Source organism: Triticum dicoccoides, chromosome 4A (genome assembly GCF_002162155.2).
Source record: "Triticum dicoccoides isolate Atlit2015 ecotype Zavitan chromosome 4A, WEW_v2.0, whole genome shotgun sequence".
Taxonomy (NCBI): Eukaryota; Viridiplantae; Streptophyta; class Magnoliopsida; order Poales; family Poaceae; genus Triticum; species Triticum dicoccoides.
In genome coordinates, this window is record NC_041386.1 from 524,865,796 (window position 1) to 524,888,559 (window position 22,764).

Here is a 22,764-nt window from a genome sequence, read left to right on the forward strand (position 1 = left end):
CTACGATGCCTACCACTTGCTTTCAAGCCTCCCAAATTGCCATGACAAACCTCTAACCCACCTTATCCTAGCAAACCGTTGATTGGCTATGTTACCGCTTTGCTCAGCCCCCTCTTATAGCGTTGCTAGTTGCAGGTGAAGATTGGAGGCCGTTCCTTGTTGGAACATCTTTTATTTACTTGTTGGGATATCATTATATTGCCATGTTATCTTAATGCATCTATATACTTGGTAAAGGGTGGAAGGCTCGGCCTCTCGCCTAGTGTTTTGTTCCACTCTTGCCGCCCTAGTTTCCGTCATATCGGTGTTATGTTCCCGGATTTTGCGTTCCTTACGCGGTTGGGTTATAATGGGAACCCCTTTGTAGTTCGCCTTAATTAAAGCTTTTCCAGCAATGCCCAACCTTGGTTTTACCATTTGCCACCTAGCCTTTTCTTTCCCTTGGGTTCTGCAGACTCAAGGGTCATCTTTATTTTAACCCCCCCCCCCCCGGGCCAGTGCTCCTCTGAGTGTTGGTCCACCTGTCAGCTACCGGTGGCCACCAGGGGCAACTCTGGGCTGGCCTACCCGTACCTAGGACAATCTGAGTGTGCCCTGAGAAAGAGATATGTGCAGCTCCTATCGGGATTTGTCGGCACATTCAGGCGGTGTTGCTGGTCTTGTTTTAACCTGTCGAAGTGTCTTGAATACCGAGATACCGAGTCTGATCGGAATGTCTTGGGAGGAGGTCTATTCCTTCGTTGACCGTGAGAGCTTGTCATGGGCTAAGTTGGGACTCCCCTACAGGGATTGAAATTTCAAAAGCCATGCCCGCGGTTATGAGCAGAGGGGAATTTGTTAATGTCCGGTTGTAGATAACTTGAACCTTAACTTAATTAAAATGAATCAACTGAGTGTGTTACCGTGATGGCCTCTTCTCGGCGGAGTCCGGGAAGTGGACACGGTGTTGGAGTAACGTTTGCGCAGGTTGTTCTCTAGTTTCTCGCTCGTGCTTTGCCTCCTCTTCTCGCTCTCTTTTGCGAATAAGTTAGCCACCATACTTGCTAGACGCTTGCTGCAGCTCCACATATATTTACTTGCCTTACCTATAAGCTTAAATAGTCTTGATCGCGAGGGTGCGAGATTGCTGAGTCCCTGTGGCTCACAGATTACTATTACACCAGATGCAGGGCCTGATGATTCCGCTCCAGCAGACGCGTACAAGCTCAAGTGGGAGTTCGACGAAGACTCTCAATGTTACTATGTTTCCTTTCCCGATGATCAGTAGTGGTGCCCAGTTGGGGGTGAACGGGACCGTTGTCGCATGTTGGGTTCTCTTTTATTTTGGCGCCGTAGCCGGGCCATGAGTGTTTGGATGATGTAATGTTATTTATGTACTTGATTGACGTGGCGAGTGTAATCCAACTATGTTATCTCCCCTTTTATTATCATATTACATGGGATGTTGTGAAGATTGCCTAATTTGCGACATATGCCTTCAATGCGATTATGTCTCTAAGTTGTGCCTCGACACGTGGGAGCTATAGTCGAATCGAGGGTGTTACACCCTCCCCCTCGAACCCTAGCTCGCGGCCGCCGCCAACCCCTGCCGGTCTGCCCGTTCCTCCTAGCTTAGATAATAAAGTTCAAGTTACCCAACGATTTCCATACCATCGCCCCACTCCCCTGAGTTTTTAGATGAGGCTTGCGGTGTCCCTCCCCGCCAGATCCACATCCCCCGCTCCAGAATGTCGCAGCCTAAGCTCGACCACGTATCCCAAGGAGCCCGACAAATGTTCGGCCAAGAAGAGGTTTATCATGGCCTCTCCGGTGGATGTTGGTGAGGTGGTCGCCGTTCGCCCCGACCTGTCGATCCCGGAGCAACACGTCACCGCGGAAGCCCGACGAAGACGTTGACTATGTTGCCATGTCGAAGGATTCATGCCAGCGGGCTAGCATATTACTGTATCTCGGGAAAGCTGGCTACGACATCAAGCTCGTCGATAGTGACGGCTTCACACGGGCCATGTCACAAGTTAAGTGGTCCATCCCCAACACCTCTGGTTCAACCGTCGTCGATCTCTTTGACGGCCCTGCCGCTGATATCCTTCGCCAAGCGGTCAAGGATTTGCGGTCCTTATACGCCATCGAGCCTATTTTGTCATTTTTGAAGGACATGTTATGTGGCGGCGGCTTGGGATCCTCAATTGCCAAGTCAGATCTCATTGACCATGACCACGACCACGAGGAGGGCACCCACGAAGGTTCTTCCAAGGTGAAACATCAGAGAGCACACCATGTGTCCATGCTCTTCCAACTGGAAGGATCCCATCCATGAAATGTGAGGCAACATCCTATCAGCAAATATTACCTTTTCTAGCTTGCCAACCCGTACCCTTTGTTGTAGTAGCATTTGTCGTGCAGTGCTTTAACTGTGCCATGTTTAATTATTCCAGTTATGCAAAAATGTATTGTTCAATAGGGGCTATGTGATGTTTAAGTATGAATTGTCCACTTCAGTTTCACGAATGGCTATATTTGGTTGTTTACAATGAGTAGATGCCTTGTTTATCTGTATTTGGTTGTTAGGTTGGTTGCAGTGAGCATTTTTCCAGTTATCGAGCAGATGCCTTGTTTATATGTATTTGGTTCTTAGTTTGGTTGCAGTGAGCATTTGTCCAGTTATCAAGCAAATGCCTTGTTTATCTGTATTTGGTTGTTAGGTTGCTTTTTTAGCACTTGTCTAGTCTTCAAGCAGATGCCTTATTTATTTGTATTTGCTTGTTAGGTTGGTTGCAGTGAGCATTTGTCCAGTTTTCAAGCATATGCCATGTTTATCTGTATTTGCTTGTTAGGTTGGTTGAAGTGAGACTCTGTCTAGTTTTCAATGGCTATATTTAGTTGTTATATTGATCATTTATGCCTTGTTTATTTCAGTCATTCACAATGTGTTGTTCATTATGTGCAAGTCGGAACTGTGCCGCTCGACTGCATCAATACCAGTTTGAATGGCTATATTTGGTTCCAGTTATGCCTAGTGTAGTTAACACATGCCCTTTATTTAAGTTTTACACATTTATCCAGTGTGATGTATAAGCATTACCTACATTCTATTCATTTTCAACAATACCAGTTTGAATTGCAATATTTGATGGTTGTTAAGCCTGCTATCGGTAACATTGTTTTCCATTTTATATCTGCTTTAACAGCATGCTGAAACCAACACATTCAAGCTATCATTTTGGAGATGATGTTGTTTACCTTTGCTATATTTGTTTGATGTTAAGGTTGTTGTACTTATGATGCCTTTCCACTACTTATGGAGGACAACAACGGGAGTGGCCACCATTTTCCGCCGAGGTTAGCTTCTGTTGGGGAACGTAGTAATTTCAAAAAAAATCCTACGCACACACCGGATCATGGTGATGAATAGCAACGAGAGGGGAGAGTGTTGTCCACGTACCCTCGTAGACCGAAAGCGGAAGCGTTAGCACAACGTGGCTGATGTAGTCGTACGTCTTCATGATCCGACCGATCCAAGTACCGAACGCACGACACCTCCGAGTTCAGCACACGTTCAGCTCGATGACGTCCAGTGAACTCCGATCCAGCAGAGCTTCACGGGAGAGTTCCGTCAGCACGACGGCGTCATGACGATGATGATGTTGCTACCGACACAGGGCTTCGCCTAAGCACCGCTATGATATGACCGAGGTGGAATATGGTGGAGGGGGGCACCGCACACGGTTGGGAGAGATCAACAGATCAACTTGTGTGTCTTGGGGTGCCCCCTTCCCCCGTATATAAAGGAGCAAGGGAGGAGGAGGCCGACCCTAGGAGGGGCGTGCCAAGGGAGTAGGATTCCTACTCCTAGTAGGAGTAGGTTTCCTCCTTTCCTAGTCCAACTAGGAGAAGGGGGGAAAGGAGGGGAGTGGAGAAGGAAGGGACAGGGGGGCCGCGCCCCAAACCCCTTGTCCAATTCGGACTGGGCTTGGGAGGGGCGTGCGCCACCTCCTGGCTGCTGCCTCTCCTTCCCACTAAGGCCCATTAAGGCCCAATACTACTTCCCTGTATTCCCGTAACTCCCCGGTACTCCGAAAAATACCCGAATCACTCAGAACCTTTCCGATGTCCTAATATAGTCGTCCAATAAATCGATCTTTATGTATCGACCATTTCGAGACTCCTCGTCATGTCCCCAATCTCATCCGGGACTCCGAACTACCTTCGGTACATCAAATCACATAACTCATAATACAAATCGTCACCGAAACTTTAAGCATGCAGACCCTACGGGTTCGAGAACTATGTAGACATGACCGAGACATGTCTCCGGTCAATAACCAATAGCGGAACCTAGATGCTCATATTGGTTCCTACATATTCTACGAAGATCTTTATCGATCAAAGCGCATAACAACATACGTTGTTCCCTTTGTCATTGGTATGTTACTTGCCCGAGATTCGATCGTCGGTATCTCAATACCTAGTTCAATCTCGTTACCGGCAAGTCTCTTTACTCGTTCGGTAATACATCATCCCGCAACTAACTCATTAGTTACAATGCTTGCAAGGCTTATAGTGATGTGCATTACCGAGTGGGCCCAGAGATACCTCTCCGACAATCGGAGTGACAAATCCTAATCTCGAAATACACCAACTCAACAAATACCTTCGGAGACACCTGTAGAGCACCTTTATAATCACCTAGTTACGTTGTGACATTTGGTAGCACACAAAGTGTTCCTCCGGTAAACGGGAGTTGCATAATCTCATAGTCATAGGAACATGTATAAGTCATGAAGAAAGCAATAGCAACAAACTAAACAATCATCGTGCTAAGCTAATGTATGGGCCAAGTCAATCACATCATTCTCTAATGATGTGATCCCGTTAATCAAATGACAACTCATGTCTACGGTTAGGAAACATAACCATCATTGATTCAATGAGCTATTCAAGTAGAGGCATACTAGTGACACTATGTTTGTCTATGTATTCACACATGTATTATGTTTCTGGTTAATACAATTCTAGCATGAATAATAAACATTTATCATGAGATAAGGAAATAAATAATAACTTTATTATTGCCTCTAGGGCATATTTCCTTCAGTCTCCCACTTGCACTAGAGTCAATAATCTAGTTCACATCTTTATGTGATTAGTTCACATCTCCATGTGAGTAATACCCAAAGGGTTTACTAGAGTCTATAATCTAGTTCACATCGCTATGTGATTAACACCCAAAGAGTGATCATGTTTTGCTTGTGAGAGAAGTTTAGTCTACGGGTCTGCCACATTCAGATCCGTATGTATTTTGCAAATTTCTATGTCCACAATGCTCTGCACTGAGCTACTCTAGCTAATTGCTCCCACTTTCAATATGTATCCAAATTGAGACTTAGAGTCATCTAGATTGATGTAAAAAGCTTGAATCGACGTAACTCTTTACGACGAACTATTTTATCACTTCCATAACCAAGAAACATTTCCTTAGTCCTCTAAGGATAATTTTGACCGCTGTCCAGTGATCTACTCCTAGATCACTAGTGTACTCCCTTGCCAGAAAGATGCTAAGGTATACAATAGGACTGGTAAACAGCATAGCATACTTTATAGAACCTATGACTGAGGCATAGGGAATGACTTATCATTCTCTTTCTATTTTCTGTTGTGGTTGGGTTTTGAGTCTTTACTCAACTTCACACCTTGCAACATAGGCAAGAACTCCTTTCTTTGACTGTTCCATTTTGAACTACTTCAAAATCTTGTCAAGGTATGTACTCATTGAAATAACTTATCAAGCGTCTTGATCTATCTCTATAGATCTTGATGCTCAATCTGTAAGCAGCTTCATCGAGGTCTTTCTTTGAAAAACTCCTTTCAAAAACTCCTTTATGCTTTCCAGAAAATTCTACATTATTTCCGATCAACAATATATCATACACATATACTTATCAGAAATGTTGTAGTGCTCCCACTCACTTTCTTGTAAATACAGGTTTCACCGCAAGTCTGTATAAAACCATATACTTTGATCACTTTATCAAAACATATATTCCAACTCTGAGATGCTAGCACCAGTCCATAGATGGATCGCTGGAGCTTGCTCACTTTGTTAGCACCTTTAGGGTCGACAAAACCTTATGGTTGCATCGTATACAACTCTTCTTTTTAAGAAATCCTTGAAGGAATACAGTTTTGACATCCATTTGCCAGATTTCATAAAATGTGGCAACTGCTAACATGATTTGGACAGACTTTTAAACATCGATATGAGTGAGAAAATCCCATCATATTCAACACCTTGAACTTGTCGAAAACACTTTGCGACAATTCGAGCTTTGTAGATAGTAACACTACAATCAGTGTCCGTCTTCCTCTTGAAGATCCATTTATTCTTAATGACTCACCTATTATTGGGTAAGTCAATCAAAGTCCATACTTTGTTCTCATACATGGATCCAATCTCAGATTTCATGGCCTCCAGCCATTTTGCGGAATCTGGGCTCATCATCGCTTCCTCATAGTTCATAGGTTCATCATGGTCAATTAACATGACCTCCAGAACAGGATTACCGTACCACTCTGGTGCGGATCTCACTCTGGTTGACCTACGAGGTTCGGTAGTAACTTGATCTGAAGTTACATGATCATCATCATTAGCTTCCTCACTAATTGGTGTAGGAGTCAGAGAAATAGATTTGTGTGATGATCTACTTTCCAATAAGGGAGCAGGTACAGTTACCTCATCAAGTTCTACTTTCCTCCCACTCACTTCTTTCGAGAGAAACTCCTTCTCTAGAAAGGATCCATTCTCAGCAACGAATGTCTTGCCTTCAGATCTGTGATAAAAGGTGTACCCAACTATCTCCTTTGGGTATCCTATGAAGACACATTTCTCCGATTTGGGTTTGAACTTATTAGGATGAAACCTTTTCTTATAAGCATCGCAACCCCAAACTTTAAGAAATGACAACTTTGGTTTCTTGCCAAACCACAGTTCATACGGTGTCATCTCAACGGATTTAGATGGTGCCCTTTTTAATGTGAATGCAGTTGTCTCTAATGTATAACCCCAAAACTATAGTGGTTAATCGGCAAGAAACATCATAGATTGCACTATATCCAATAATAGTACAGTTATGACATTCGGACACACCATTATGATGTGGTGTTCCAGGTGGCATGATTTTGTGAAACTATTCCACATTGTTTTAATTGAAGACCAAACTCGTAACTCAAATATTTGTCTCTGCGGTCAGATCGTAGAAACTTTATTTTCTTGTCACGATGATTTTCCACTTCACTCTGAAGTTCTTTGAACTTTTCAAATGTTTCAGAGTTATGTTTCATCAAGTAGATATTACCATATCTGCTCAAATCATCTGTGAAGGTCAAAAAATAATGATACCCACCGCGAGCCTCAACACTCATCGGACTGCATACATCAGCATGTATTATTTCCAATAAGTCAGTTGCTCGCTCCATTGTTCCGGAGAACGGAGTCTTAGTCATCTTGCCCATGAGGCATGGTTCGCAAGCATCAAAATGATTTATAATCAAGTGATTCCAAAAGCCCATCAACATGGAGTTTCTTCATGCGCTTTATACCAATATGACCCAAACGGCAGTGCCACAAATAAGTTGCACTATCATTATTAACTGCATCTTTTGGCTTCAATATTGTGAATATGTGTATCACTACGATCGAGATCCAACAAACCAATTTCATTGGGTGTATAACCATAGAAGGTTTTATTCCTGTAAACAGAATAACAATTATTCTCTAACTTAAATGAATAACCGTATTGCAATAAACATGATCAAATCATATTCATGCTCAACGCAAACACCAAATAACACTTATTTAGGTTCAACATTAATCTCGAAAGTATAGGGAGTGTGTGATGATGATCATATCAATCTTGGAACCACTTCCAACACACATCGCCACTTCACCCTTAACTAGTCTCTGTTCATTCTTCAACTCCCATTTCGAGTTACTACTCTTAGAAACTGAACCAGTATCAAATACCGAGGGGTTGCTATAAACACTAGTAAAGTACACATCAATAACATGTATATCAAATATAGCATTGTTCACTTTGCCATCCTTCTTATCCGCCAAATACTTGGGGCAATTCCGCTTCCAGTGACCAGTCCCTTTGCAGTAGAAGCACTTAGTCTCAGGTTTAGGTCCAGACTTGGGCTTCTTCACTTGAGCAGCAACTTGCTTGTCGTTCTTCTTGAAGTTCCCTTTCTTTCCCTTTGCCCTTTTCTTGAAACTAGTGGTCTTGTTAATCATCAACACTTGATGCTCTTTTTGGATTTCTACCTTCATCGATTTCATCATCATGAAAAGCTCGGGAATCGTTTTTGTCATCCCTTGCATACTATAGTTCATCACGAAGTTCTACTAACTTGGTGATGGTGACTAGAGAATTCTGTCAATCACTATTTTATCTGGAAGATTAACTCCCACTTGATTTAAGCGATTGTAGTACCCAGACAATCTGAACACATGCTCACTGGTTGAGCTATTCTCCTCAATCTTTCAGCTATAGAACTTGTTGGAGACTTCATATCTCTCAACTTGGATATTTGCTTGAAATATTAACTTCAACTCCTGGAACATCTCATATGATCCATGACGTTCAAAACGTCTTTGAAGTCTCGATTCTAAGTTGTTAAGCATGGTGCACTAAACTATTAAGTAGTCATCATATTGAGCTAGCCAAATGTTCATGATGTCTGCATCTGCTCCTGCAATAGGTCTGTCACCTAGTGGTGCATCAAGGACATAATTCTTTTGTGCAGCAATGAGGATAATCCTCAGATCACGGATCCAATCCGCATCATTGCTACTAACATCTTTCAACTTAGTTTTCTCTAGGAACATATCAAAAAATAAAATAGGGGAGCTAAACGTGAGCTATTGATCTACAACATAGATATGCTAATACTATCAGGACTAAGTTCATGATAAATTAAAGTTCAATTAATAAAATTACTTAAGAACTCCCACTTAGATAGACATCCCTCTAATCATCTAAGTGATCACGTGATCCATATCAACTAAACCATAACCGATCATCACGTGAAATGGAGTAGTTTTTAATGGTGAACATCGCTATGTTGATCATATATCTACTATATGATTCACGCTCGAACTTTCGGTCTCAGTGTTCCGAGGCCATATCTGCATATGCTAGGCTTGTCAAGTTTAACCCAAGTATTCTGCATGTGCAAAACTGGCTTGCACCCGTTGTAGATGGACGTAGAGCTTATCACACCCGATCATCATATGGTGTCTGGGCACGACGAACTTTGGCAACGGTGCATACTCAGGGAGAACACTTTTTATCTTGAAATTTAGTGAGAGATTATCTTATAATGCTACCGTCAACCAAAGCAAAATAAGATGCACAAAAGATAAACATCACATGCAATCAAAATATGTGACATGATATGGCCATCATCATCTTGTGCCTTTGATCTCCATCTCCAAAGCATCGTCATGATCTCCATCGTCACCAGCATGACACCATGATCTCCATCATCTTGATCTATATCAATGTGTCGTCACATGGTCGTCTCGCCAACTATTGTTCTTGCAACTATTGCTATCGCATAGCGATAAAGTAAAACAATTATTTGGCACTTGCATCTTATGCAATAAAGAGACAACCATAAGGTTTCTGCCAGTTGTCGATAACTTCAACAAAACATGATCATCTCATACAACAATTTATATCTCATCACGTCTTGACCATATCACATCACAACATGCCCTGCAAAAACAAGTTAGACGTCCTCTACTTTGTTGTTGCAAGTTTTATGTGGCTGCTACGGGCTGAGCAAGAACCGTTCTTACCTACGCATCAAAACCACAACGATAGTTCATCAAGTTAGTGCTATTTTAACCTTCTCAAGGACGGGGCGTTGTCGGATTTCGGGTTCCGGCAGACCCTTGAGGTTCGAACACTGGGGTGCGCGCGGAGATCTCTCCCCTACCGATCTACGTCCAATCTCCTCGCGTGATCTAAGCTGGAAACAACGAACAACACAAGAGACACGAGGTTTATACTGGTTCGGGCCACCATTGTGGTGTAATACCCTACTTCAGTGTGTGGTGTGGTGGATTGCCTCAGGGGTTGATGATGAACAGTGCAAAGGAAGAACAGCCTCGCGAGAGGTGTTCTTGAGCTAGTGCGATGAACTGCTAGGATGAGTTCAGTCACCTCTCTCTCTCTCTCTGCTAGGGCTCTACCAGATTTCTGGCCCTTCTACTCCGTGGTGCCTAGCTCTATTTATAGGGGCCCTGGGCCTCTCCCCAAATAATGAGCGGGAAGGGCGCCAACAATTGGCCATTTTGAAGGGGAACATCTGGTACAAGTTATCCTGACCAAAGGTGGTCTTCGGCTGCCAAAAGTACTGGCGATGACGCCGTCTTGGGCTCCACGGTGACCTCTGTCCTACCGCTCTGCTGGTCTTGGTCTCGTTGCACCGGAATGGTAACCTTCGCTTGATGCCTTTGTCTATGCTTGCCCCCTTTGCACCAAAGAGGAAACAAGGACACTGCACAGGCCAGCGCCCGCCTGGCACCCGCCTGGTCTCGATCGTCATGGCTTGCGTCACGGGTTCCTCGCGAGGTACCCCTGCCTTGATCTCTCCACCTCCTCGCGAGCCTTCCTGAAGAGGCTGCCTTTGAGGAAGCTTCCGGTCGTCCGCCTCGCGAGGCTTGGCCCCTCGCGAGGGTCTTGAGCTTGAGTCGATGAAGATGGGCCGTGCTGGGCCCCCACTTGAGCCGCGCCGCAGGCAAGCAAGTCCGGGGTCCCCCGTTCCCAGAATGCCAACGGTAGCCCCCGGGCCCAAGGCGCGCCCGGGCTTGGCCTAGCAGGGGAGCGAAGGGGCAAGCGCGAAGCGCCGTGGGCCCCAACAGCATGCGGCCTTGGGCGCCGCGTGGCGACTGATTGGACGTGGGCATATGCGCTTCCCCATGATGCCTCAGAGACCGCACGACTTGACAAGTCCCTACATGCAGAGAAAACGGTCATGATTACCTGCGATCATGGTGCTCGACGGTTGGCCTCCTCTGGCTATAAGTACGGGGCCGGGTGAGCTCCTTCAGTCCATCCCTTCTTGCTGCTCCTCCTCTTCTTCTTCTTCTTTGTTCTTGCTCCTCCTTACGCCAATGGCACCAATCCGCCGGTTCTCTGCAGAAGAGAAGGGAAAGGCCCCCGAGAGGGTCTTGACCCACTTCCGCCGAAGAAGTGGTTGGCCCTCCGCCAACGAGATGAGGGTGCTCAGCAGGAGGCACCGAGGCCCTGGTACGAGCGGCCGCCGCCTGGGTTTCCGCTACCCTTGCACGCCCGCGTCATAGGTCCTGGGGGAGAAGACGTCGAGCGACATCGGCGGTGCCGCCGTCGATGTCGGCCAGTCACGGTGGTGCGCGTTGTTCCCCCTGGAGTCCATGCCGAGCGCTCCTCTCGCGAGCTCGTGCTCCACGCCGCCATGCCTCCAAGCTCTTGGATCCGCCTCCCCCTTCCTTCGCCTTCGAGATACCGCCGAGCGGGGCTCTGGAGCTCTGGCTGCAGCATGCTGACTGCAGCACCCTTGCGACCGGAGCGGAGGTCGCGGTCGTCGCTCCGGGCAAGGTCTTCATGACCTGGGGCTGGGGTGAAATCGCCCGGGTCTGCCGGACGGTAGGCGCCCTCGTAATTCATCTTGAATACGACGGCGCCTCCCTGATGTTCTTCAAGGTATTTGATGCTGAAGGACGCCGGCTCGAGTGCTGCCCCAAGGAGAGCGGCAGGGACGACGAACTGGCAAGGACCTGGCCCGCCCATCGGTCCTCCAGCGGCTCCTCAGGCGGCAGCGGAGGAGCTGGGGAATCCAGCGGCTCCCCTGAGCTCCTCGCGACTCCAGAGACGAGCGACAACAGCTACGAGCCCCCGAGCTCGCTCCGTGCTCGGAGCGGGGCAGCTGCGTCCAGCCGCCGACGCCACTGATCTGGATGGGGTTGGCGCTGACGTTGGGTGGCCCACTGTTGATGATGGCGCCCCCTACTGAGGCGCGGGCGATTAGCGTTCCTTAGGATTAGTACTTTTGTTCCCTGTGAGGAATCGAAGCAACACCTCATGGGGGTATGTAAGGTGCCTGCCATGTCTTTTGTGAACATTATATCCTTAATATGAATCAATGCGAGGTGCTTGTTCTGTCATGGCTCGGCTCCCCCTTTCTATCCTCACGAGGACTTGGCGCTCTACGCTGACAGGTCCCAGTCCCCAGGCAGGCTTCAGCCGTCGCTGGTATGCCAGGTCGCGATGCCGTGGTCAAGGCCAGGAGGTGAGCGGCCCGAGGTCCGGTAAGAGCCCCCGAGTCGCGATGCTCAGGAGGTCCCCTTTAGCGCTCAAGCAGCCCTCGCTAAGCGAGAAAGGAAGGCAACATCACCGTGACAGAGCCGCACTGGGCGAGGGTTTTGCGCTGCGTTGGTACAACTCTTGCAAGGGCATGACTTATCTCTTGAGTTTGGTGTAGTTCCTCGATGAAGCGCCTGGCCCGAGCGGTGGCAGCTGAGGCGCTGCTGGGTTAGGTCCTCGCGAGCTTCTTTCCTGTTTTTATTCCTGCAACATGCACCATGCCTTGCGGAGGTGTTTAAACTTGTGTTTGGTGTCATAAAACAATCTATGGCTTGTAATATTTGCTTTCAATTTCCTGAAATTTGCATTTTTCTCCCCTACTTGCTCACGCTCTACGTCGGCAGGGCCCGGCCCCGCGCATACCTCACCCAACATTAGCCCCGACCGGAAACCAGGATGGGGCCAAGGAGTAAGGGGCTACATGGCAAGTTAGGCTCCTGAGTCGCGATGCTCAGGAGTCCCCCTTGACGCGCAAGCAACAAGTAGGAAAGGGTGGAGTAAGGAGTGGATTGGTCGTTCTGCGTCGGCAGGGCCCGGCCCCGCGCGTACCTCACCCAACATTAGCCCCGACTGGAAACCAGGACGGGACTAAGGAGTGAGGGGCTACGGGGCAAGTTAGGCTCCTGAGTCACGATGCTTAGGAGTCCCCCTTGACGTTCAAACGGGTTTCCATACTTTGGCTCCGCTTGGGGAGGGGCGCGTGACGACCAGGTCCGAGGGACCTGGCTGGGTGGCGTGCGCTCGGGCGGGGCCCGGGTGTAGCCCCCGTGTCCAGCCCCCTCGCACGGCACTCCCGAGGGGAGGCGTTGCGATGATGTCGGACACTGAGCTCTGGGCTCCCTGAGGTTGGTACAGCCGGAGGCCGCCCTCAGTTGTTTATCACCAGCGCGGAGCATAGCGCTTCCGTATGTGTATGTGCATAGCCGCTCCTCGGCAGCGTCGTCAGACAGCACGGAGCATGGTGCTTCCACTGGTACGTGGGAGGGGGCTCCCCTCCGGGAGGAGCCCCCGGGGCATGTACAGCCCCGCCCTGACACGTGGTCGGCACGACAGGGCTAGGAGAGGTGTATCTCGGCACTCGTGAGCCAGCGCGGGACTCACGAGGCCCTACCTCGAGGCGGGTTGCGCCTGGCTCTGGGCCTTTATCAATGGTGTGTTCCTGCAGGGTGGTTAGAATGCAAATGCTCTACATCCTCAGATCCCGGCCCTTGAGCTAGCTCAGCCGCCGCTGGTATGACAGGTCGCGATGCCGTGGGTCAAGGCCAGGGGGTGAGGGCTGGAGAGCCAGTAGGAGCCCATGAGTCGCGATGCTCAGGTACCCCCCTTCTAACGTGCAAGCACTTTGCATGAAAGCGGGGAAGTCCGCGATAAGCACCAGGTGATAATTGAGCGCGAAAGAGAAAATTCATTTTAAGCAGATGCGAGAAAAGCAAACGCCGTTGGGCCATGCCCGAGCAGCTCGGGGGTGATGCAGCCCGGTGAGCGCCCCCAACAAGGTGAGTAAAGAGCATAAGCAAAACGGATACATGTCGCAGGGACGGACCCACGCGACCTGGGAATGATGCAGCCCTGTGGGCGCTCCCAGCTAAAACAGAACTTAGAAAGATGTCACCTGGTGCCGTTGAAGACGAAGTGATGTTGAAGAAGTGGGCGCGGCGCGATGATGACGTCGACCCTCACGAGCCCCCAGGCCCAGGAGGCTCGGGAGGCTCCGGAGGCGCAGGTGGGTCTTCGAGGGCCATCTCCATCTCCGCCAGGACCGCATGATGCCTGACTTCCTGAGCCTCCAGAATGCTCCTCAGCAGGCGCTGATGAGCGGTGACTGCGTTCGGCAGGCCGAAAGGCATGGGAACGTAGCTGTGGGGTGGACCTTCGCAACGCCCCACGCGCGAAGGCCAGAGGCGCTCCTGAGACGCGGCTCGGTTGAGCCCTAGCACGTCGATGCAGATGCGCAGCCCACCATCCTTGCCTGGATGTGGGGCCACGGTGGGTAAGCGGCGGTTGCCGCACATGACTCTTGACTCCTGCAGCTCCTGGGTGTTTCTTGAGATGAACTCCTGTGGGTTCGGTCTTCCGTGCCTTGTACCTTCCTGAGGGAAACATGCCTGGAAGCACCCCTCCAAGTGGTGCCTGAGCGCCTCCCTCGTGACCTTGGCAAGGTTGGTGGCTCTCCAGGAAAGAGCCCTCGAGCCCTGCCTGAGGAGGGCGCTGGGCGCGCCTTCCTATGCGAGAGAGGGTGGCGCTCCCTGATCGGGCGCCAATCCTGACGCAATGCCTCCGGAGGTGCCCGCCTCCTTGTGGCTTGGGCCAGGTGAAACCTTCTTCTTCTTAAGGGTCACCTCGGGAAGTTTTCCGTTCCTGTGGTCTGGGTCTTCGATTGCTGCGGCTTGAAACGCGCGCTCAAGTGAACACACTGCGTCCCTTTCCTCACAGGGCACGGTGATGACTCCATTGCTTCCTGGCATCTTGAGGACATTGTATCCATGGTGAGTTATTGCCATGAACTTGGCCAGGGTTGGGTACCCGAGGATGGCGTTGTACGACAGACGGATGTGGGCGACGTCGAAGTCGATGAGCTCGGTGCGGTAGTTGTTGCGCTGCCCGAAGGTGACTGGAAGGCGAACCTGCCCTATCGGAATAGTGGAACCATTAGTGACTCCTGAGAAGGGCTTGGTTGGCTGAAGCTGATCGTACGGCACTTGGAGATTGTCGAACGTCTTGACGGACAGGACTCTAAGTCCTGCTCCGCCGTCAATGAGGGTCCTGGTGACCTGCACGTTGCTGATGACCGGGGAGCAAAGCATCGGAAGGACCCCGGTCGTTGCCGCGCACTTGAGTTGATCCGCTAAGCTGAACGTGATGGCGCACGCAGACCACCTGAGTGGGCGCGTGGCCTCAAGCTTGGGGAGGACTGCATTTACCTCGCGAGCAAACTACTTGAAGACGCGATGTGAGGCTGGGGCCTACGCGCCACCCAAGATGCAAGCGATCGCGCGCGGCTCCTGGAAGCCCCCAGCCCCCTCGTCTTAATGTTGGTCTTCGTTCCTTCTTGGTGGTGATGGCAGAGGAGGAAGGCCTGCGTCACCGTGCAGGTGATCCTCACGAGGCTGATCTCTCCAACCTCCCTCGCGAGGCTGGTCCTGCCAGCGATCCTCGCGAGCTCGGTCACGCCACCCTTGGCGAGGGCCACGGTCTTCCCATCGTCCGCCACCTCTTCCTCCTCCTCGGCCATAGCCCCTGTCATTGCACTCGGGGCGTCGGCCGACACGTCTATCTCTCATGGCCCTGAGCTCTTGACATTCGTTGGTGTTGTGGGTATGGAGGTCATGGTACACGCAGTACTGGCTGCCCTTGGATGACTCGGGCTGATCCCTGCCTCGCTTGGTGTCTGGCTCTGCTGTAAGCACGGCAGCCCCCTTGCGCTTCACGTCCTTGGCCTTCGGTTTCTTCTCTTATGGGTCGGCAGCCGGGAGTTCGATGAGGGAAAGGCGCCCTTCCTCAGCTCTGGCGCACTTGGTCGCCAAGTTGAACAGCTCCAGGGATGTGCACAGGTCTTCGTGGATTGCTAGCTCCTCCTTCATCTTGATGTCGCGCACGCCATTGGAGAAGGCCGAGATGATGGCTTCTTTAGTCACCTTGGGGATCTTGAGGCGAGCGTTGTTGAAGCACTGGATGTATTTCTGCAGGGTTTCCCCTTGCTGCTGCTTGATGCGGCGCAGATCGCTCACGGCCGGGGGCTGGTCGCGAGTGCCCTCGAAGTTGGCGATGAAGCGGGTGCGCATCTTGTCCCATGAGGAGATCGTGCCAGGGGCCAGGTTCAGGAGCCAGGTGCAGGCCCCGTCCTTGAGCGCCATGGGAAACCAGTTCGCATTGACCCTTTCATCTCCGTTGGCGGCTTCGATGCACAGCTCGTAGAGCTGCAGGAACTCCGCGGGGTCCGCCGTGCCATCATAGCGAGGGGGCAGGTCAGGCTTGAACTTTCCTGGCCATGCGACGCCGCGTAGCTCGGGGGTGAGGGCGCGGCAGCCGGCTGTGGCCACCGGTGCCCTTTGATGGTACTGACCTTGCTCTTGGGGATTGTCGCGCGCCGCCGCTTGAATCAGGGCGGGGTCTTGGCGTGAAGGTGCAGGGACGTGATCTTGGCGCGCCGGTGCTGAGAGCGCGCGAGCACCTTCTTGGGGACGAGGGATCTCTTGGCAGCTCCTTTCTTACTGCGCAGGCGCCGGACGCGGAGGGTCTCGCCCTGGGGTTGCGCGCCTTGGAGCCAGGGCACCTTCTTGGGGAGGAGGTGGTGGAGGCACCTCCTGATCTTTGCCTCCCGCACGGAATGGAGGGCGAGGCAGTGAGAAGGACGGCAAGGGGGAGCCCCCTGCTGCGCTGACGAGCTCGGTGATGCAGGCGAGCCAGTCCTCGTAGAGGTCGTCGACGGGGCGGTAGTGCAGGAGCTCTCTTGCCAGGAGCAGCGCGGCGTGTGCGTCTGCGGGGGCGCGACGGGCGTGGGACGACGAAGCGGCTAGAGTTGGCGACGGTGTGGCGGTGCGGCCCTCCCGCCGTATCGATGGATGCTGGGACGAGGCCTGCTGCTCGTTCCCTGCCAGACCGGTGGCGGCGTTGGCGGCAGGCGACGGGGAACGATGAGGGTGACCGCCGACGGGCGCCGTCTGGGCGACGCGAGTGGCGAGAGCAGCCCGACGCTCGTTGCGAGCCCGACGAGCATCAGCCATGGACACGATGGAAGATCACACGTGAACAGCGGAAGAAAGATTCCGGCGCACCCCTACCTGGCGCGCCAAATGTCGGATTTCGGGTTCCGGCAGACCCTTGAGGTTCGAACACTGGGGTGCGCGCGGAGATCTCTCCCCTACCGATCTACGTCCAATCTCCTTGCATGATCTAAGCTGGAAACAACGAACAACACAAGGGACACAAGGTTTATACTGGTTCGGGCCACCGTTGTGGTGTAATACCCTACTCCAGTGTGTGGTGTGGTGGATTGCCTCAGGGGCTGATGATGAACAGTACAAAGGAAGAACATCCTCGCGAGAGGTGTTCTTGAGCTAGTGCGATGAACTGCTAGGGTGAGTTCAGTCGCCTCTCTCTCTCTCTGCTAGGGCTCTACCAGATTTCTCGCCCTTCTACTCCGTGGTGGCTAGCTCTATTTATAGGGGCCCTGGGCCTCTCCCCAAATAATGAGCGGGAAGGGTGCCAACAATTGGCCATTTTGAAGGGGAACATCTGGTACAAGTTATCCTGACCAAAGGTGGTCTTCGGCTGCCAAAAGTACTGGCGATGACGCCGTCTTGGGCTCCACGGTGACCTCCATCCTGCCGCTCTGCTGGTCTTGGTATCGTTGCACCGGAATGATAACCTTTGCTTGATGTCTTTGTTTGTGCTTGCCCCCTTTGCACCAAAGAGGAAACAAGGACACTGCGCAGGCCGGCGCCCGCCTGGCACCCGCCTGGTCTCGATCATCATGGCTTGCATCACGGGTTCCTCGCGAGGTACCCCTGCCTTGATCTCTCCACCTCCTCGCGAGCCTTCCTGAAGAGGCTGCCTTTGAGAAAGCTTCTGGTCGTCCGCCCCGCGAGGCTTGGCCCCTCGCGAGGGTCTTGAACTTGAGTCGATGAAGATGGGCCTTGCTGGGCCCCTACTTGAGCCACGCCGCAGGCCGCAGGCAGGCAAGTCTGGGGACCCCCGTTCCTAGAACGCCGACAGGCGTAGCCACACTCGGTTCAACTAAAGTTGGAGAAACTGACACCCGCCAGCCACCTGTGTGCAAAGCACGTCGGTAGAACCAGTCCCGCATAAGCGTACGCGTAATGTCGGTCCGGGCCGCTTCATCCAACAATACCGCCGAACCAAAGTATGACATGCTGGTAAGAAGTATGACTTGTATCACCCACAACTCACTTGTGTTCTACTCGTGCATATAACATCAACGCATAAAACCAGGCTCTGATGCCACTGTTGGGGAACGTAGTAATTTCAAAAAAAAAATCCTACGCACACACAGGATCATGGTGATGCATAGCAACGAGAGGGGAGAGTGTTGTCCACGTATCCTCGTAGACCGAAAGCGGAAGCGTTAGCACACCGCGGTTGATGTAGTCGTACGTCTTCACGATCCGGCCGATCCAAGTACCAAACGCACGGCACCTCCGAGTTTAGCACACGTTCAGCTCGATGACGTCCAGCGAACTCCGATCCAGCAGAGCTTCACGGGTGAGTTCCGTCAGCACGACGGCGTGATGACATGCTACCAACACAGGGCTTCGCCTAAGCACTGCTATGATATGATCAAGGTGGAATATGGTGGAGGGGGGCACCGCACATGGCTGGGAGAGATCAACATATCAACTTGTGTGTCTTGGGGTGCCCCTGCCCCCGTATATAAAGGAGCAAGGGAGGAGGAGGCCGGCCCTAGGAGGGGCGCGCCAAGGGAGTAGGATTCGTACTCCTAGCACAAGTTGATCTGTTGATCTCTCCCAGCCGTGTGCGGTGCCCCCCTCCACCATATTCCACCCCGCAAAAAAAGGAGTGGGTTTCCTCCTTTCCTAGTCCAACTAGGAGAAGGGGGGAAGGAGGGGAGTGGAGAAGAAAGGGAGAGGGGGGCCGCGCCCCAAACCCCTTGTCCAATTCAGAATGGGCTTGGGAGGGGCGCGTACCACCTCCTGGCTGCTGCCTCTCCTTCCCACTAAGCCCCATTAAGGCCCAATACTACTTCCCTGTATTCCCATAACTCCTCGGTATTCCGAAAAATACCCGAATCACTCAGAACCTTTCCGATGTCCGAATATAGTCGTCCAATATATCGATCTTTACGTCTCAACCATTTCGAGACTCCTCGTCATGTCCCCAATCTCATCTGGGACTCCGAACTACCTTTGGTACATCAAATCACATAACTCATAATACAAATCATCACTGAAACTTTAAGCGTGCAGACCCTACGGGTTCGAGAACTATGTAGACATGACCGAGACATGTCTCCGGTCAATAACCAATAGCGGAACCTGGATGCTCATATTGGTTTCTACATATTCTACGAAGATCTTTATCGGTCAAACCGCATAACAACATACGTTGTTCCCTTTGTCATCGGTATGTTACTTGCCCGAGATTCGATCGTCGGTATCTCAATACCTAGTACAATCTCGTTACCGGCAAGTCTCTTTACTCATTCTGTAATACATCATCCTGCAACTAACTCATTAGTTACAATGCTTGCAAGGCTTATAGTGATGTGCATTACCGAGTGGGTCCAGAGATACCTCTCCGACAATCGGAGTGACAAATCCTAATCTCGAAATACGCCAACTCAACAAGTACCTTCGGAGACACCTGTAGAGCACCTTTATAATCACCCAGTTACATTGTGACGTTTGGTAGCACACAAAGTTTTCCTTCGGTAAACGGGAGTTGCATAATCTCATAGTCACAGGAACATGTATAAGTCATGAAGAAAGCAATAGCAACAAACTAAACGATCATCATGCTAAGCTAATGGATGGGCCAAGTCAATCACATCATTCTCTAATGATGTGATCCTGTTAATCAAATGACAACTCATGTCTACGGTTAGGAAACATAACCATCATTGATTCAACGAGCTAGTCAAGTAGAGGCATACTAGTGACACTATGTTTGTCTATGTATTCACACATGTATTGTGTTTCCGGTTAATACAATTCTAGCATGAATAATAAACATTTATCATGAAATAAGAAAATAAATAATAACTTTATTATTGCCTCTAGGGCATATTTCCTTCAGCTTCATCCCTCGGCTTGTACTCCCCCTGTCGTTTCATAATGTAGTGCATATAGATCCAGGCCTGGACACTTGTTAGTTTCTAATATTGACTTGTTGCTTGTAGGTACATATACCCTTGGCAAGGATCCACGCATCGATCCTTTTTGCGTATGGGGCAATAAGATATTCATGAACAAGCATCAAGTGAGGGAACTGATAAGGATTATTAGCAAAAAAATATGAATGGTGGCAAGAAAATTATTTGTTTATGCTCTATCCAACACAACAATGAGCTGTAGGATGGTAACTACAAACTCTGCAGCCTTCTCTTTTTACTTCCCATAATGACTTGTTAGATAACAATGTCTGAATCTTTTTCATTCGCAGTGGTTCCCGAAACAGTTCACTCAAGATTACCTCGCAAAGTACATGACTGGTGGACATGCAATGAAGGTTAAAGTATTTCATCCAGACTACAATGAGCACCGAGAAGTCGTAATGAAGACAGTGAAGGATGGACGGGCAACCATCACAAGAGGTTGGCCTAGAGTCGTGCGCGCATTACGCATGGAGGAGGGCACAATATGGGCATTCCGCTTCACCTTCTCGAGTAACCAGAATGTCTTTCGCCTCTCTTTTTACAGTCTTTTAGTACAACTGTGGTTCATCATTCTTTATTTGGTGCTTCTATAGTTCTTCGATATATGTACCTGTGCATTGAATTATGCATTTGTGGTTGAACCTATATTTGTAATAAACATGGTTGGATATGAAATAAGTGATTGCCTACTTTCAAATTCAAAACATGTGATTTTTAAATTAGGGATTAATTAGGGATTACACTGCACACTGTTTGCTAAAGCGAAACGTCCGCGATAGACGCAGAGATCAGACACGTTTCTAGGATCCACTACGTGTGCGATCAATCTCCACTACACACACAATCAGCCAAGAAAAACATGTGCAATTAACAACAACATCGCACACAATTCTTCCTTATTAAATGTTTGCGATAGTCACCTTATCATACACGCTTCAAAATTATGGACTGTTTGTGATGTTGGGCGCATCACAAACATTTGGTCATAGAAGAACACGTGCGATGTACATACTAATGGAAACAAATTTCTTGGATCGACTATGTGGAATGTACATACGAATGAAAACGTTTAGCGGGGACCGACTGTGTGGGATGTACTTACGACTGGAAACGATTTCACCTGTATAATTGTATTTTTTAGCACTACTGTACGAATAACCGTATTTGAGCGCTCGTCAGTCGCACACGACCTCATTTTGCCGAGCGTGTGTGCCAGGAGAGCATATCCCCGATGGTTCCTGAGTCGTGTGGGAAGGACCCCCCTATCGCAGTCACTCACTTGATGATGGTTCCAAACGCTGTTGCGAAAAGGGGTTAAAAACTGTTTGTATAGCACCAACGTGTACCAGTGACAGCCAGAACTTTGTAGCAAAACCCCACCATGCCGCCAAGAATAGAAAAGACGCAAATTCAAGGGAAGCAAGCAAGAACATTGAGAAAAAGATTGCATCTACCACAATAGATCTTATCTTTTGCCCGCACAAAACTTTCCTTAAATAATAGATCATATCTACCACAACAGGTTTCATCTACTACTATAAATTATTGTGCAATATCCACACAAAAAACTATGTACTAGATCGTAACCTGCACATCTACTCATAGATCGCTCATGATGTCACTGTTGGGAATCGTAATAGAAAATAAAAAAGCCTACGAATCTAAACAAGATCACTATGAAAATGTGCATACAAAGTTATTAGATCTTTACTAACAACAAGTTGCAGCGGAAGAAGAGTTGGTGAAGATTTTGTTCTTGAAGTCCCACGAACCGATCCCTCGAACTAGAACCGAACATACGCCCCCTCTGTGGATTGCACATGTACGACACCTTTGATGGAAGCAATTTGCCATCCAGAGCTTCACGATGCCTGAGAAGAAGTAGAGGGAGGAGCATCCCTTTGAGGAGAGTTATTATGGAGAACAAGGAGTGGGGGCGCCTGAACTTCGCGGGAACTTGTGTGTTTAATAGGGGTGCCCCCATGAGTATATATAGATGGGAGGGAAGGAGGCCGACTTGTGGGAGGGTTGCCGACTTGGACGAGAGGCTCCCTCCCATAAGGGCGGTGGCCAAAGGAGCTGGGGCCCCTTCTCCCACCCTAGCCGCACCCTTCACTTGTAGGGTAAGGCAAGGTGGTAAGGGGCAGTTCATGGGGCCTATACTTATTTCAGGGGCTGCCCTCTAATAGGCCTAGCCTATTTGGGGTGGACCATGACCCCAATAATTATTTCCAAGTCATAACCACGCACGCACATGAGGTCATACACGTACCCATGTGGATACACATATACATTAATTTTTGTTTATATCTCAAAACATTTAAAATACATATACTTCAAAAATTAAGATTTATATTTTGTTTTAAATATTCACTGCAAATTTAAAAGATGTTAATGCGGTGTAAAGTTTTCGTAGAATTTTTTTAAAGAGGTTTGTATAGTTAAAAAAAGTTCATGACATTTAAAAAAATATTCACGCGTTTCAGAAAATTTTCATGATGTTTT